General features: G+C 39.6%; 1 protein-coding gene across 1 annotated transcript in view; it reads left to right on the top strand.

Annotated features, from left to right (window-relative positions):
* Positions 1–15000, top strand: part of LOC137967710 (uncharacterized) — a 64390-nt gene that overhangs the window by 20692 nt on the left and 28698 nt on the right. The window lies entirely within an intron of this gene.

A 15000-nucleotide genomic window follows, 5' to 3' on the forward strand; every position in this document is an offset into this window, starting at 1 on the left:
ACAAAGTCACGATCTGAACAACCAAAGGCTGGTTTGTCGTGATTCGCCGTGATACCATTCAAAACATCAAAGCCAGGCTTATCATTCAGCTTTCGTGCCAGATCTCTCGTAAGCAACGACGACGGCGACGGCGACGGCGACGGCGATCAAAATATGAATTCACCTTATTGTAATCACTTCGTGACTATTTTAACCTTTTTAATATGACAGGGGTGTGGTAGTTCCTCAAAAATAACACTGGTGGGAACGGCGCTTAATTTAGGAGAGAAGATGAAATTTTTCCTCAAGAACTGAAGTTTTTTATAAAACTTAAAGTTTTGGCTATTTCGTGTTGTTTTTTGCAGGCGACGGCAAAGAAATGGACAAAAATGAAAAACGCACGTGCAGGGCGTGCAAAGTTTTTTTTTTTGCCCACTAAATATGCAAATTTTTGACATTTTCGTTGCCGTCGCCGTTGTCGTTGCTTAAGCTCCCTAATTCCCTATTGTCGATGAATGAGGTGGTTATAGACCTTATTCCAAAATGGCCGTCATTTAAATATTCTTCTGTTTTTATTCAAATTAGCCCTTGATGCCTCGTTCTTGAGCTGAAAATTCAAAAGAATATTTTGCCTTGAACGAAGCATCAAGGTCTAATTTGAATGAAAACAAAAGAATATCTAAATGGCGGCCATTTTGGAATAAGGTGTATGGAGGGAAGACTCCATCCACCAGTGATTTTGACTGAAAAATGTGGCCACCCTGAGGGAGACCCTTGGGGTTGAATGTTTGTCCGCTCTAGTAGCTGGCAATGGCGAGAACGAGGCCCTCGCTGTCTCTATTAGACGAAAGTGAGGAGGAAATTATTTGCGAGACCCTGGCAACTAGAGTTCAATGAGCAATATAAGCCTCCCGCCAACTGTGACATGATGTGTCTTTCGTGAATTATTATTTTTCTGTTGAATGAGAATCCCAAAAGAGCCCATCAAATATATCAGTTTTGGGCTTCAGTAGGATCAGGCATCAAAGTTCATGGAATGTTAAAGTGCACCTAACCTCAAAGAATTTTCTTTGCAAAAAGTGAAATGTCTAACATATATTTTACCTTTGCTTCTCTATATTTTTCTTTTAATAGGCCCTGAATGAGGCCTGAATAGGCCCTGAATGAGTTACGAGAGAGTAACAAAGCTGGCATTCATTTGTCTCATGGCCGAGCTAGTGAGAGGTATGGGTCCATTCTTTCTATGACGTCAAGATCTAATTTACATTGCCAAAGTTCTTTCAAAACTATAATGCGACGTAGTTTATGACGTCATCGAAGGAACAGGCGCATGCCTATCACTGCCTCGGCCATGAGACAAACGATTGCCAGCATCTTTCTCTTACATACCTTATGAGGTACCTTTTAAAACAGGTAAAATCTAGAGAAACAAAGGTAAAGTATATGATATGATATATGACGAATATTTAACTTTTGCTAACGTAAAAATTTTGAGGTTAGGTGCACTTTAAGTCCTGGTTCTAATCCGGGGATCTGTTTAAGGACAAGAGAGGCAAAGAATTTTCAGTTTTTTTTTCCGGTTATCTTTGCCACCTGAACGATTGTATCATTTTCCTCGGCCATACGGGATTTTCTTACTTCACTACGAAGGGGAAACCTGATACTGAAGGCCGCACTAAATAAGAATTTGCATTTTTTTGCTCGGCTGCGATGCCTGTGAGTACTTATCTGTATGGAGACGACGTATTCTAGTTAGGGTAGTTCAAAGCGATGAACTTTACATCTGTGAAAGAGCAAATTCAGCAGGGGCAATTTAAACGTCAAATTGTATAGAGTCGCATTTAACTGACAGTCATCTTTAATTGTTTTGTTCTCAGGCCCAATTTGAAGTCTTTTCCCGCGCCTTTTCAAACATGAAGGGTACCAGATAAGCCTTTTAGGCCTTTATAGATTGTGCTAGTAAAAGTAGCCTTTTTTTGTCCTAATTATGCTCAAAATTGAAATTGTAAAGTGTAGAATATATGAAAGTCGTGTATTTGAACTATGGAGACAATGAAATGACTGCTACTTTTACCAGCAGCGATGCAAATTTACCTGAATGCAAAAGATGGTTTCAGACAGTCAGATTGTTTATGTTATTCAAAAGCGTATGAAGACTTGACGCCCTCACAAGGCACAACCCAAGTTTAGAGTTCCTTGTTTTCGGAAGGAAACTTTAAGAATCCCAGCCCCAGAGGCAAAACACTTGGCTAATAGCCCTTTTCACGGTTAGTTTTTCTTATTTGCATTACAATGTAATCTAACTTGGGTTTAAACTACAAAATAACCCGAAATTGCCTCACATACATGCTAGATTATATTGTAATGCAAATGAGAAAAACTAACCGTGGAAAGGGCTATTGCAAGGGTGTCAATAAGGTTTAACCGTTAGCCGTAAAAAGGGTCAAAGCTTTAAGCGTTGGGCCTAAAAATTTAACCGTTAGCCGTGAAACAAATTGAAAACCGTTAACCATAAAAAAAAAAAAAAAAAAAAAAGAAGCGCCAATTAAAGTTCTCCAGTTGGTAATTATTATATTATAATGTGAAACAATGGGTAATAAATTATTACAATTTCAGTTAAGCGCAACGGGAAAAAAATTAACCGTCGTAAAAATGCTTAAAATTTAACCTTTAGCCGTAAAAGCCACTACCCCCATTGAGACCCTCATTTGCCAGTGCCGCCGAGAATGTGAAATTCAAGGCACCGATCAGAAGAGGTCTTGAAACCAGTATGTCCGGATATCGAGGCAAGCGTCCTAGCGTCCTAACAACCGATCCGCACTGCCTCCATGAGGCGCCTTCACAACTTTATAACTTCACTTCCACTTCCTTGGCCATCAACCCTTGTTCATTTAAGTGCAACTCGCGCGCAGTCAGCCAGCAGATGGCCTCAGGTGTTCATTGCTGTCCATGTTTTCCTCGCTAGGATTTTTGCAAAAAAAATTATGAAAAAACATGAGCTTCCGGAATTTGCAAGGGTTTAAGTTTGCGCAAGAGTGAATTAGATCAGATCGTTCTTCTAACACTTTCAGGCCTTGTACAGTAAAGTCGTAAATGGAGTTATTTTAGATACACTTTACGCGCGAAACAAACAAAGGGCCGCAGATTTAAACCAGTCAGAAGAAACCATGTCACGCGTGACTACTGCCATGTTTTTGTCAGAGACATGATTTTCGCGGGAACGGGTATTCTAAAAAGAGAGTCATTTGTGACTGTGCTGAGGAGCCCACCCATGCCATAACAACACTCTTATCTGATTCACTCTTGCCTTCTGTTTCATTGTTTTACAGTCGTTATTATCGTGGCTGACACGGAAAGCAACCTTGCACCTTGGGTGAACTTCATTTTTTAAATCATTGTAAATTGTAAATTTTTATTATGCAAATCAATAATCGAACCTGGGGTTGTGTATACACTTTTAATAATTGTAGATTTTAAGGAGTGTTTACATCATTTTAAACTTTTGTCTTTTTATATATTTTTATAGTTATTATTATATGTAAATAATCCATAATTCAGCCGTAAGGCTGCAATGGTTTTATTACTATTACTATTACTGCTACGTTCAATCGCTTCCTTAAATACTCAGCTAGAAGAATGCAAGCTATTACACTTGAAAGAAGTTCAAGTAGTAAAGACACAATTTGCCTAGAATCCGTCATCTACGAAGACCGGGGATGACTGGACTCGATGGATGACCGAATACACCGTTTACGCGTGGACGGAAGGCAAAAACGGACAAAAAAAGTCTCCGTTTTCAAAAATATCCGGATACATGCGGTGGAAGGGAGCTTAGTTGTCCCAGTTTCTTGGTGTTGCAGTCGTAAATAATTGTTGTACTTTTCAGTCTGTATACGAAATGCATCAACTGCAAGTCATTTTCAGCCAGTCACGCGTTGTAGTAAGGCCAAATGTTTACACTTGATCCCACACAATAATTATTTAAAAAAACAAATAAATGAGCAAGCTTTTTCCATCGCAAAGACCATTACATTTCCGTTGAGGGTCAGTTGTTCATTTATTAGTTTTAGTCTTCATACAAATTGTTTCAACTCACATGTCTCGGTTACAAATGTCATAGTGAAATCCGAGAGGCAATGAAACAGAAAGATTGTTTTCATTCACCTGTCCTTCAAATTGCCGCTGAAAAAACGCCAACTCTCTATTTTCGCATTCGCCATAGCACACTTTGTTTGCCCCCCAAATTTCGCAGAAACCATCGCAGTTGTAAGCGATAAACTCGATGCGGATGGATCTTTGGGCAGGCAGCCTACTCGTCCAATCTATCTCAAGCCACTGACCGCTTCCCAAAACCCAGCCTTTTCCAACTGGACTCAGCACTTCATCATTGAGAAGACAATTCTTCACACAGCAGTCCGATCATTAGTGCGCTGGCAGTGCTTTTGGAAGCAATCCCTGCAAGGCGGTAACTGGTCTGATTCTACTTCCCCCTTCTTCGCACAAAATACAGCATATCAGCGGTCATTAATATTCTGTGTCTCTTTATTAGTGCGATACAGGGCACATACAAACAATTCCAACCCCTTGCATAGCTCTGGGGAAACCGACCAATCCTCTCCAAGATTCTGACGAATTCTTTGGAACTGTTCGTCTTTAAGCATCAGTTTCAAAGGTTGAACCTTTCCGATGCCTGCAAATGCACTTACTGAGTTACATCCCGTAAAGGCATGTAATACAGGATAGGCCTTGCATTCATCCTCTCCAATTGAGAGAGATATCTTTCGATGTATCTTTCAAGGTATTGCGACACACATCGCTGGCAAGTGGGATTATGATTGCTATCGCGAAGACAACACAGAAGACGCGCACATCTGTATCCTCAGAGGAGACAACGATAACCTTAAAAGGTGGTTTGGATGCATACTTGGCGTGAAGAAGGAGACGGGTGTGTGTTTCCTCTTGCTCCGATTGTAGTTCTTCTACTTCTTGTACACTTTGTATCCTCAGTTTATACCCTAGATTGCCGGAAGTGATGCAAAATTCCTTGCCTTTTGCCCAACTAGAGGTCTTACCCCAGTGGTCAACGATGACTGAAATAATCAAGCTGTTCTTATTTTTAAGAGGGTAGTTTCTAAAGAAACTGTGGTGCTGCGTCGGTGGGGAAGTAGTATACAAAAATTTGGTTTTATCAACGGAGTTGATAATGTAAATTGGCCACCGCACAGAGATTCTGAAAGCTGACGTTTTGGCCTTTCTGTAAAAAGTTCCTCAATTGCCTGATCTTTTGCCCAGCTGCAAGGTTCTTATACGTTATTTAGGCTCCTTGACCTCTTTGTTCTTTTTCCGCCAACTTAATTGAAAGATTCATGTTATCATCACACACAACATCTATACTAATGCTGCTACCTCCCTCTCGTCTGACTCTTGCCAGTGCCGTGTCAGGAATTTCAACAAAGGAAAATGGTCTACCTTCAACTTCCGAACAAGCGCCATACCTTTAATTATGTACACTGCAGTTGGAATAGGCATCTGTTCTGTAGGTTAAACAAGCTCCCTGCTAAGCTGCTCTTTATTTGTCTTGGCTGGTAATCCTTTGCTTGAAGCCAAGGAAGCTGGAATGGGGCGCAGAGGATGCTCCAGAAGATCTTTTATGCGCAACTGGCGACTTTCGGTGATTAATATCGTTCGGGCAAATAAATTGCTTTCTGCCCGAAGGATTATCTCATCGCCCTTTCCTTTAGTTGCCCTTTTTGTTTTCGACAGGTGCGCAACTTCCAGGTGCGTAAAGGTTTTCAAATTCTACCTCTTTAGTGTGGCGTGAAACTTGACGGGTGATTCCTCAGACTCAAGACCTTCTCTTATGCCGTCTCACCGACTAGCATATCCCACCATCTCGTGTAGCGTACAAGGAAGGGAAGTGGTCAAGTAGTAGCGTGGGAGAGCATCTGGCTTCAAGCTGAGTCTTCTCGCTCCTCCAGCTGTCTGTGTGTCTTTGCTTATTGTCTCCTCGACTGTCTGGTTTACGGGTATCCGGCCAAGGGATTGACAGAGCTCATTTGTACAGAGAATCGCCATGCCTCCACGATGGCCTCAACTTCCAGGTGCTCGTCTGGTACGCTTGTCATGTCGCCGTAGTACACAAGGATATATCTCGCGTAATTAATATTGTCATAGAAAAATCATCACGGCAACATTTGACAACGCATGAGAGATGCAACAGCCAGTCCAATTCCCGTGACGCGCGCACAAATCATGTTCAAGATTAACAATAATCTATGAAACCCAGAGTGCGGATAGTAGCCGAATAGTAGTGCGTAGGTGATCCAAATATTCTTGTGAGCGCTTGAATAGAACCTTTAATCGCTGGCTTTCCATAACTTGATCATAGCTTTCTTTGTTCAGATTTTCTGCACGTTTCCCGATGTTTTCTATTGCTTTTTGGATATGGTCGGTGTCTGGAGTGTGATATTAAAGGTGAGCCACTTTAGGTCGATGAATTAGCGAGGTATGCATGTACAGTTATAGGATACATAGACTTCCAACTATTGGCTTTTGTTCATTGATCGAGGTTCTAGCAATTTTACTCACTTGACAAGAACATTGGAGATACCATGGGTCCAAAAATGGCACACTGGACATCACCTCTATGGTCCCTCGGCTCGAAGCCATTTAATTGTGCATTTTTGCGTCTAACTTAGACCATGCACAGATGTCTTAATGTTAGTATATCATTTCTGGTCAAAGAATTAAAAAGAATGTGTTACTGCGTAATAAATTAATGGACAAAAGTGTAATTTTTTAACTATCAAGAGTGTGTTAGATGTAGGGTCACGTGACAGTCTTAAGCTACCACAACAACCCTGCCATCATATATTTTTGGAATCTACTCATCAACCAGTATACCGCGCACCGGTGTCTCAGTTGGTTGAGCATCTGACTGTCATGCGGGAGGTCGTGAGTTCGACTCCGGCCAGACCAACACAACTAAAATAACTGAGGAGAAAGTGCTGCCTTTGTAATTACATCCGCAAATGGTTAAGACTTTCAAGTCTTCTGGGATAAGGACTATAAACCGTAGGCCCCGTCTCACAACCTTGCAATGTTCACAACCCAGTGGGACGTAAAAGAACCCACACACTATTCGTAAAGAGTAGGGCATGGAGTTCCCGGTGTTGTGGTCAGGACTCATTTCATTCACTCATGTGCTGGGTGAGAGCGCTAATGGACTGATAGCGGCTGCCAGCGGCGCCTATATATGCTGTTGTCCGATCTCACCCATAGATCTCTTGCTTGTAAAGCGCATTTGAATATATTAATAGAAAATGCGCTCTATAAATTCATTACCATATCATTACCATTGATGTACGGTAGCCTTTGCCACCTCGAGTGGTACCAATCCGCCATTTTTAGCTTCTTAGCTCATGGACTACGTGATGAAGTGACGATGGCAAATTGGAGGTATCTGAATGAAGACCTCAAAGACTTGAGCTACGGAAGTCAGTTCAGGACCACGGGAGTTTGATAATTATTGATAATCACTTTTCTTCAATTTGCCGAAGTCGTTGTTTGTACTGAGTAAGCTTCATTTGTTCTCTTCTCTGTTTGAACTTTATTCTCTTTTATATTTGTGGAAGATCTTCTGGAAATCTTTATCTTATACATCTTATATCGTACAACCTACATGGTTGAAAAAGCTTATGAAAGCTTATGTCGTGTTCAAACGTTCCCGGTATTGACCAAGATGTGCCAAGCTGTTTGTGTAGGTGACTCGATTGCAACGGTTGCAGCAAAGTCTTTATATGAACAACTGATTTGGCAGAAATTGTATAGCATTGAACGAAGTAATAGTATTTCTTTTTCATATTGTTATATGAAAAACAAACGTACAGCTCTTTTCACAAGAACGGAGAATCGAAGACACTAAGTGTGCTTTATCAATCTCTGTTTTATATTAGAATCACTGTCGCGATGCGCGCCGCGTTAGGTGAGGAAACCCGATTATTTTTTTATTAATGTAAGAGCGGCGCTTTGCTTTATTTATTGGAAATATACCTTTCTATTCTTGAAGCCAACTTTTCTTCCGTTCTCTCGTAGGAAAGAACACAATTGTCGCCTTTTTTCTCTGGAGTGGCAAAAAACATGAACAAGCGCTAACAAAGCATGCCCGTTAGAGAGAGTCTTTAAAGAACGAGGCATATATGCCTTTGTCGTGTTGCCTTTATTGTTGCTTCGTCGCCCGGCGTTTTGAAAGGAAATAGGGCCTTTTATTTCCGTGACGCGAGTGACGTTTTTAGAAGAAACAAGACCATTCCCCCTTCTGTGGGGTGAACCATACATACTTTTTATTGATCTTAAAAAGGCCTTCGATACAATCGATCATGATATAACCTTGCGGAAACTTGCAAACTATGGGGTTGAACCAAATTCTCAACGATTTTTTGCTTTCTACCTAATGTAATAGATCCCAAAAATGCAAGGTTAACGGAGCGTTATCCAGTGTAAGTAAATTGACTTGCAGGTTTCTCCCAGGGTAGTATATTTGGACCTTTACTCTTCCCAATATATATAAATTCTGATCTTCCTAATTGCCTTAAATCCTGTGCAAAAATGTTTGCGGACGATACTTACATCACCGTCGCTGTTTGCGCTAAATTCGAACAAGCAACCAATTCTGAACTTACCAATCTTCACAGCTGGCTAAAAGCAAGTATCCGTAGTCTAAACATCGCGAAAACTGCATTTATTGTGATTGGATATCGTCGTTAGGGTTGACTATTGACGACAGAGTTTCATGGTCCAATCACAGAAAGCAGGAACCCATGACTAGAAGCCTAACGGTGCATTATATCCTTGAGTCAACCGTATCATTCGATTTTTAGAACTAATCCTTCAGCAGGAGACTCACATTTATAACAATTAACATCGATTTGCACAATGTTCATACATTGTTTTTGCTATTTGTGTCTTTGTTCCACAATAACTTTATTTTGATTGGCCATTCTAAAGTGTGTGCAGAGCCGAAGAACTCGTGGCGTTCTAAAAATAGAAGAAGCAAGCTCCTTCTAATGCGCTCCAGCAAAAAGAGATCCTCGACTACTACTACTACTATTACTACTACTACTACTACGACTACCACCACCACCACCACCACCACTACTACTACTACTACTACTACTACTACTACTACTACTACTACTACTACTACTACTACTACTACTACTACTACTACTACTACTACTACTACTACTACTACTACTACCACTACTACTACTACTACTACTACTACTACCACTACTTCTACTACTACTACTACTATTACTACTACTACTACTACTACTCCTGCTCCTACTACTACCACTCCTACTACTCCTACTACTACTACTACTACTACTACTACTACTACTACTACTACTACTACTACTACTACTACCACTACTACTACTACTACTCCTACTGCTACTTCTCCTACAACTACTACTATTACTACTACTACTACTACTACTACTATTAATACCACTACTACTGCTACTATTACTACTACTACTACTACTACTACTACTACTACTACTACTACTACTACTACTACTACTACTACTACTACTCCTACTACTACTACTCCTACTCCTACTACTACTACTACTACTACTACTACTACTACTACTACTACTACTACTACTACTACTCCTTCTACTACGCCTACTACTACTACTACTTTTCCTACTACTACTACTACTCCTACTACTACTACTACTGTTACTACTACTACCACTACTACTACTGCTATTACTAATATATAGATTTAGGCAAGCCTAAAAGCGGAGCTCCCGGGTTGTTTATTCGTACTGGCTATAGGATTAGTGAAAATAAAAGGCTTTGGAACTGTCCGCCTCTTGGTTTTCCCAATAATTGCTTAATTATGTCATTTTATTCGCTGCCTAACTAGTGAATTTCATGGTTAATTTCACCTGAAAAACGGACTGATCGCTTGAATCACGAGGAGGGATGAGTGTGATATCGATTTTTCCAGCGAAATCTACCGTCGAATTCACCAGTTAGGCAATTAATTTTTCTTGAATCGCAAGAGTTTGAAAAGGAAACAAGCAAATCCTCAGCAAGCGAACGGAAAAGGAAAGAAGCCATTTCAGAGTCGACTGTCAAAAGCCAGCGAATAGGAATCACGCTAAAATTAGAACTCACAGACTTACTACAGCTCGTGATGTGACAGATCGTATTTTATTTATTCCACTTTATCTCTGAAAACGAGATCATTTACATTTTGATGTACGTCATTGAAACACGCCAGCTTGGCTTAGAACCAGAATCGGCTAGAATGGACAAACTTCAAACACGATCGCCAACAAATTACCTGTACCTGCTCTAAACAAACTTCTGAAAACACAAGCTGGTGATATTTCTCCTAACTTTTTACGAGAACTTATTGCGATTACATGTGTAGCACATAAGTGCAAAATTTTCTTGTCACTGTAGAGGCACATCGAAAAACAATTAGGCAAGCGGAGTAAAAAAACTTCGTGTTCGCTCGCATTTTAAAGCCAAACAAACCAGCAAAAGATCGATTATTTCTGTCCAAAAAGAGCACAGATGATTGTTATTTAATTCCAGTTAACAATAAAAATTCGAGTTTCATTCCTGAGAAAAGAAAAAAACCACTAAACCACTTTTTAGAAATATGCATCCACTTGAAATAACTCATCCGTAGAAATAACAAACGGTTTAGTGTCCAAGAAAAGAAAATTAGTTTGTTAACTTCGTCTGCAAAATGCTCCGGAGTTTCCAAGACGCTGCATACAAATATAAGCTTGGACAAAGCTAAGGTTTTAACAATGTTAATTCTACCTTGTAATGAAATGTCTCTTTGAGACCACATATTAAGGGTCTTTTTTAATGTTTCCAATTTTTCTAAGAAATTTTTTTTAACAGCGGTTTCGTGGTTATAAGAGAAGTGAACGCCTAAGGCATATACTGGTTCATGACTGAGCCGAAGGTTACAAATTGCGTCATTCCGGTGACTTAGTGATCCTAGCCAAAGCATTTCAGATTTCGATTGATTTATCTTTAATCCAGAACGACTTTCGAATTTGGTCAACAATTCGAAGAGATTCGCAACCGATTGTACATCTGCCAACAGAGCGGTTGTGTCGTCCGCGTACTGAGTTAGCTTTACTTCTTGGTTAGCTTGAATCTTAATTCCCTTAATAATGTCAGAGTGTCTGATTGACTGCGCTAAAAGCTCAATAGCAATCACAAATAACATCCCTGAAAGAGGGCAACCCTGACGTAGTCCTCGTTGTAAAAAAAAATGTTTTGAAGTGTGGCCGTTGTTGAGAACACAACTAGAAATGTCTTTATAAAATACTGCGACCCACTGACGTAGTTGGGGACCGAAGTTAAAGCTTGAAAGGCACTTTTGAATATAATCCCATTCGACAGAATCAAAAGCTTTTTCGAAGTCCAAAAATATGGCGATACCAGGAATTTGCCTATTCTTAGTAAATTCCATTATATCGATTATTTGACGAATGCTTTCTCCAATGAATCTACCCTTAATGTACCCTGACTGGGAAGGGTGAATTATGTGTGGTAACACTTTTTCTAGGCGTGTCGCTATTGTCTTAGTAGCGACCTTATAATCCACATTTAATAATGAAACTGGGCGTCAATTTTTTAAATATTCGGAATTTTTCTTTTTCTTGGGTATCAGAGAAATTATTCCTTGTTTTTGAGAAATAGACAAATGTCCCGATTGAAATGCGTAGTTGAAACTTTCTACCATATACTTCGCGATAATATTCCAAAAGTACCGATAAAATTCTACTGATAAACCATCCGACCCTGGGGTTTTGTTATTTTCCATTTTAATCAACACATAAGCGCACTCCTCAATAGTGATATGACCCTCACAGGTCGCAACCATCTCCTCCGATAGCACCTTTTCGGCTTGAAAAAATTGATTGAACTCTGGGAGGTTTGGATCTTTGTTGCTCGATCTGTAAATTTTTTGGAAGAAAGTCTCCTCTTCCCTCAAAATCTCCTTTGGACTCGTTATTTTCATACCACTGTCATTAATTAAAGACGTAACGTGCTTTTTCCTATGATTTGTTTTTTCAAGGTTAAGGAAATATTTCGAATTTTTTTCACCAAACTCATACCACCTTGCCCTGCTTCGTATGATTGTACCGCGCGTCTTAAAAGCAGAAATTTTTTCGAGCTTAGTTTTGATTTTATTCATTTCGACTTTGTCCATGTCACTGTATTTCCTCCCAAGAGATTCCTGTAATTGCCCTAATCTTATCAAAAGACGTTTTTCTTCATTGTGCGTTGTTTTTGCTTTTTGCTTGGAATATTTAATCGTAAATGCTCTTATTTCCATTTTTATCATTTTCCAATATAATCCTTTATCTTTAACGTCTTGGTATTTTTGGGCTACTTGTGGTATTAAGAAGCATAGTTTTTCAACATAGGAGTTATCGGCCAAGAGAGAATTGTTGAACTTCCAAAAGCCTGGCCCACGAGGAGGACCTGGTTTGTGAAATGATAAGGATAGTGAGACGGCTGAATGATCGGAGTAAATATGGAGTATCCTGGATTCATTAATAAGATGATTTAAGTGTTTTGATACTAAAAAATAATCTAATCTACATTGAATTTTCATTGATGGGCTACTCCATGTAAAACCATAAGATTGTGGATTCTTAAAACGCCATGCATCAATAAGGCTGTGTGTTTTCAGCAAAGATTGAAATTCCACAACAGCCTCCTGTGTTTCATCAACAGGTTTGCCGCCGCATTTGTCCATGCCGCTGATTGCGCAGTTTGTATCACCTGCTGAAACATTATTTTCATTTGCATACGTTTTTAGATAAGAAGTGGGTATTTCCCTAAAGAATTGAGCACGATGCTTTTGTTCATTTGGAGCGTAAATATTCACGAAAACGCTCTTTTCACCATCAACAGTGACTTCAGCGATTAAGAACCTGCCATGTTTGTCAGAAATAATTTTTTTCAAAGGAAACGTCAAGGCGTGGTTTGAAAAGAATCATAACCCCTCTACTATGGGTAGAACCATGACTGGAGACCATTTTGGCCCCCCATTCAGCTTCCCACATTTTTATAGTTTGAAACGATGAATACGTTTCTTGCGAAAAAGTTACATCTGACTGTTGTTGATGGAGCCAGCGAAACAATTGCCTTCTTTTTCTTGATTTGTTTAGCCCTCTCACATTCAGTGTTAATAGTTTGTAATTAACCATTTAAACTTCATGTGCCAATTTTTGTAGTTTCCTCGTGGAAAATCGAGTTCAAAATGTTTGATTTTTAACCAGAGATTTTCAGTGCACAATGATTTTTGGACAGAAATACACGATGCATGACATAACATATTAGGTACAAAAAATATTAAAAACAAACTTACCTAGAATTTGTGCGGTACTATAGACGGGATTTGAGCGTGATAATCAAACCACAATAAGAAATGGCCAGCCGGTCATGGGTAATAATTCATATTTAAAATTGCGATTGACAACTATTTGTGCCCAAATTGACTATTCAACTGCTCATTATGCGTCCATAGAGAGGTAAATTAGCTGTCTCTGGTCCCCGATAAATTTGATCAACAATGATGAGTTTATCAACGTTGAAATAGGCTGATTTCTTCTCTTTCTTCGCTGCCTTAAGGACAGGGTACAGCTTCTTCCTTATCTCGTCGATTTCTTTAGGATAGTCATCGCTTATTCCGTATTTTGAGCCCTTTGGGAGGTTTTTAATAAACGACTTGATGAAGTTTTTATCCTGATATTGGGAAACCTTGGCAATAATAGGACGCGGTTTCTTGTTATCGGACACTCTTGTGTTGATTCTATGGACTCTTTCAAAATTAACTTGCGCCTCGTCGCAGTTTAGATCTCAAAAAATCTCTTAATTCTTCCTCCATATCAGCGTTGGATTCATGACTCTTCTCTTTAACGCCAAAAAATTTAATATTATCCCTTCTGCTATGAGATTCCAGTTTAATGTGTCGACGGCAAACCTCGTCATGTTCCACGCGTAAGTGTTCTTGTTCCATACAAGAGGATTCTTCCTTTGAAGTTAAAATGTCAACTTTCTTCTTCATGTCTTCATTCTCGGCATGAACGTATTCTAGACTTTCTTGCAAACTCTTATTTTCTTCTTCAAGATTGTTGAGGCGGCATTTATAACCTTCGAGTTCGGGAACTAATTGGAGTATTGTGGACAATTTCTCCTCAATAGCAGTGAGCCTTTCCAAGATGGTGGAGTCAGCCTCATCGTCCGTTTGGGAACTTCCTTCTCGGGTGCGCTTGATTGCTGGTGTTGCACCTCCTTTGTTTCGCACTTTCGTTGGCTTTCCGGGCATTTTAGTATCTCAGTTCTTTACAAGTAACTTACTTAAATAACCATGCTTTACGGCCTTAGAAGGTTGTTTTAGTGCGGAGCTGCTTTCGATTCAACCGCCATCATCAACGACTCGTCCAAGTCTCACTACTCCTACTACTACTACTACTACTACTACTACTACTACTACTACTACTACTACTACTACTACTACTACTACTACTACTACTACTACTACTCCTCCTACTACTCCTAATACTCCTACTGCCCCTACTACTAGTCCTATTACTACTACTACTACTGCTACTACTACTACTCCTACTCCTATTATTACTACTACTCCTGCTACTCCTACTACTACTCTTACTACTCCTACTCCTACTACTACTACTACCTCTACTACTCTTACTTCTACTACTACTATTCCTACTACTACTCCTACTTCTCCTACTACTTCTACTACTACTCGTACTACTCCTACTACTACTCCTAGTACTACTACTACTACTACTACTACTACTACTACTACTACTACTACTACTACTACTACTACTACTACTACTACTACTACTACTACTACTACTACTACTACTACTACTACTACTACTACTACTACTACTACTACTACTACTACTACTACTACTACGGCGA

This window comes from Montipora foliosa, chromosome 1, assembly GCF_036669935.1.
Source record: "Montipora foliosa isolate CH-2021 chromosome 1, ASM3666993v2, whole genome shotgun sequence".
Classification (NCBI taxonomy): Eukaryota; Metazoa; Cnidaria; class Anthozoa; order Scleractinia; family Acroporidae; genus Montipora; species Montipora foliosa.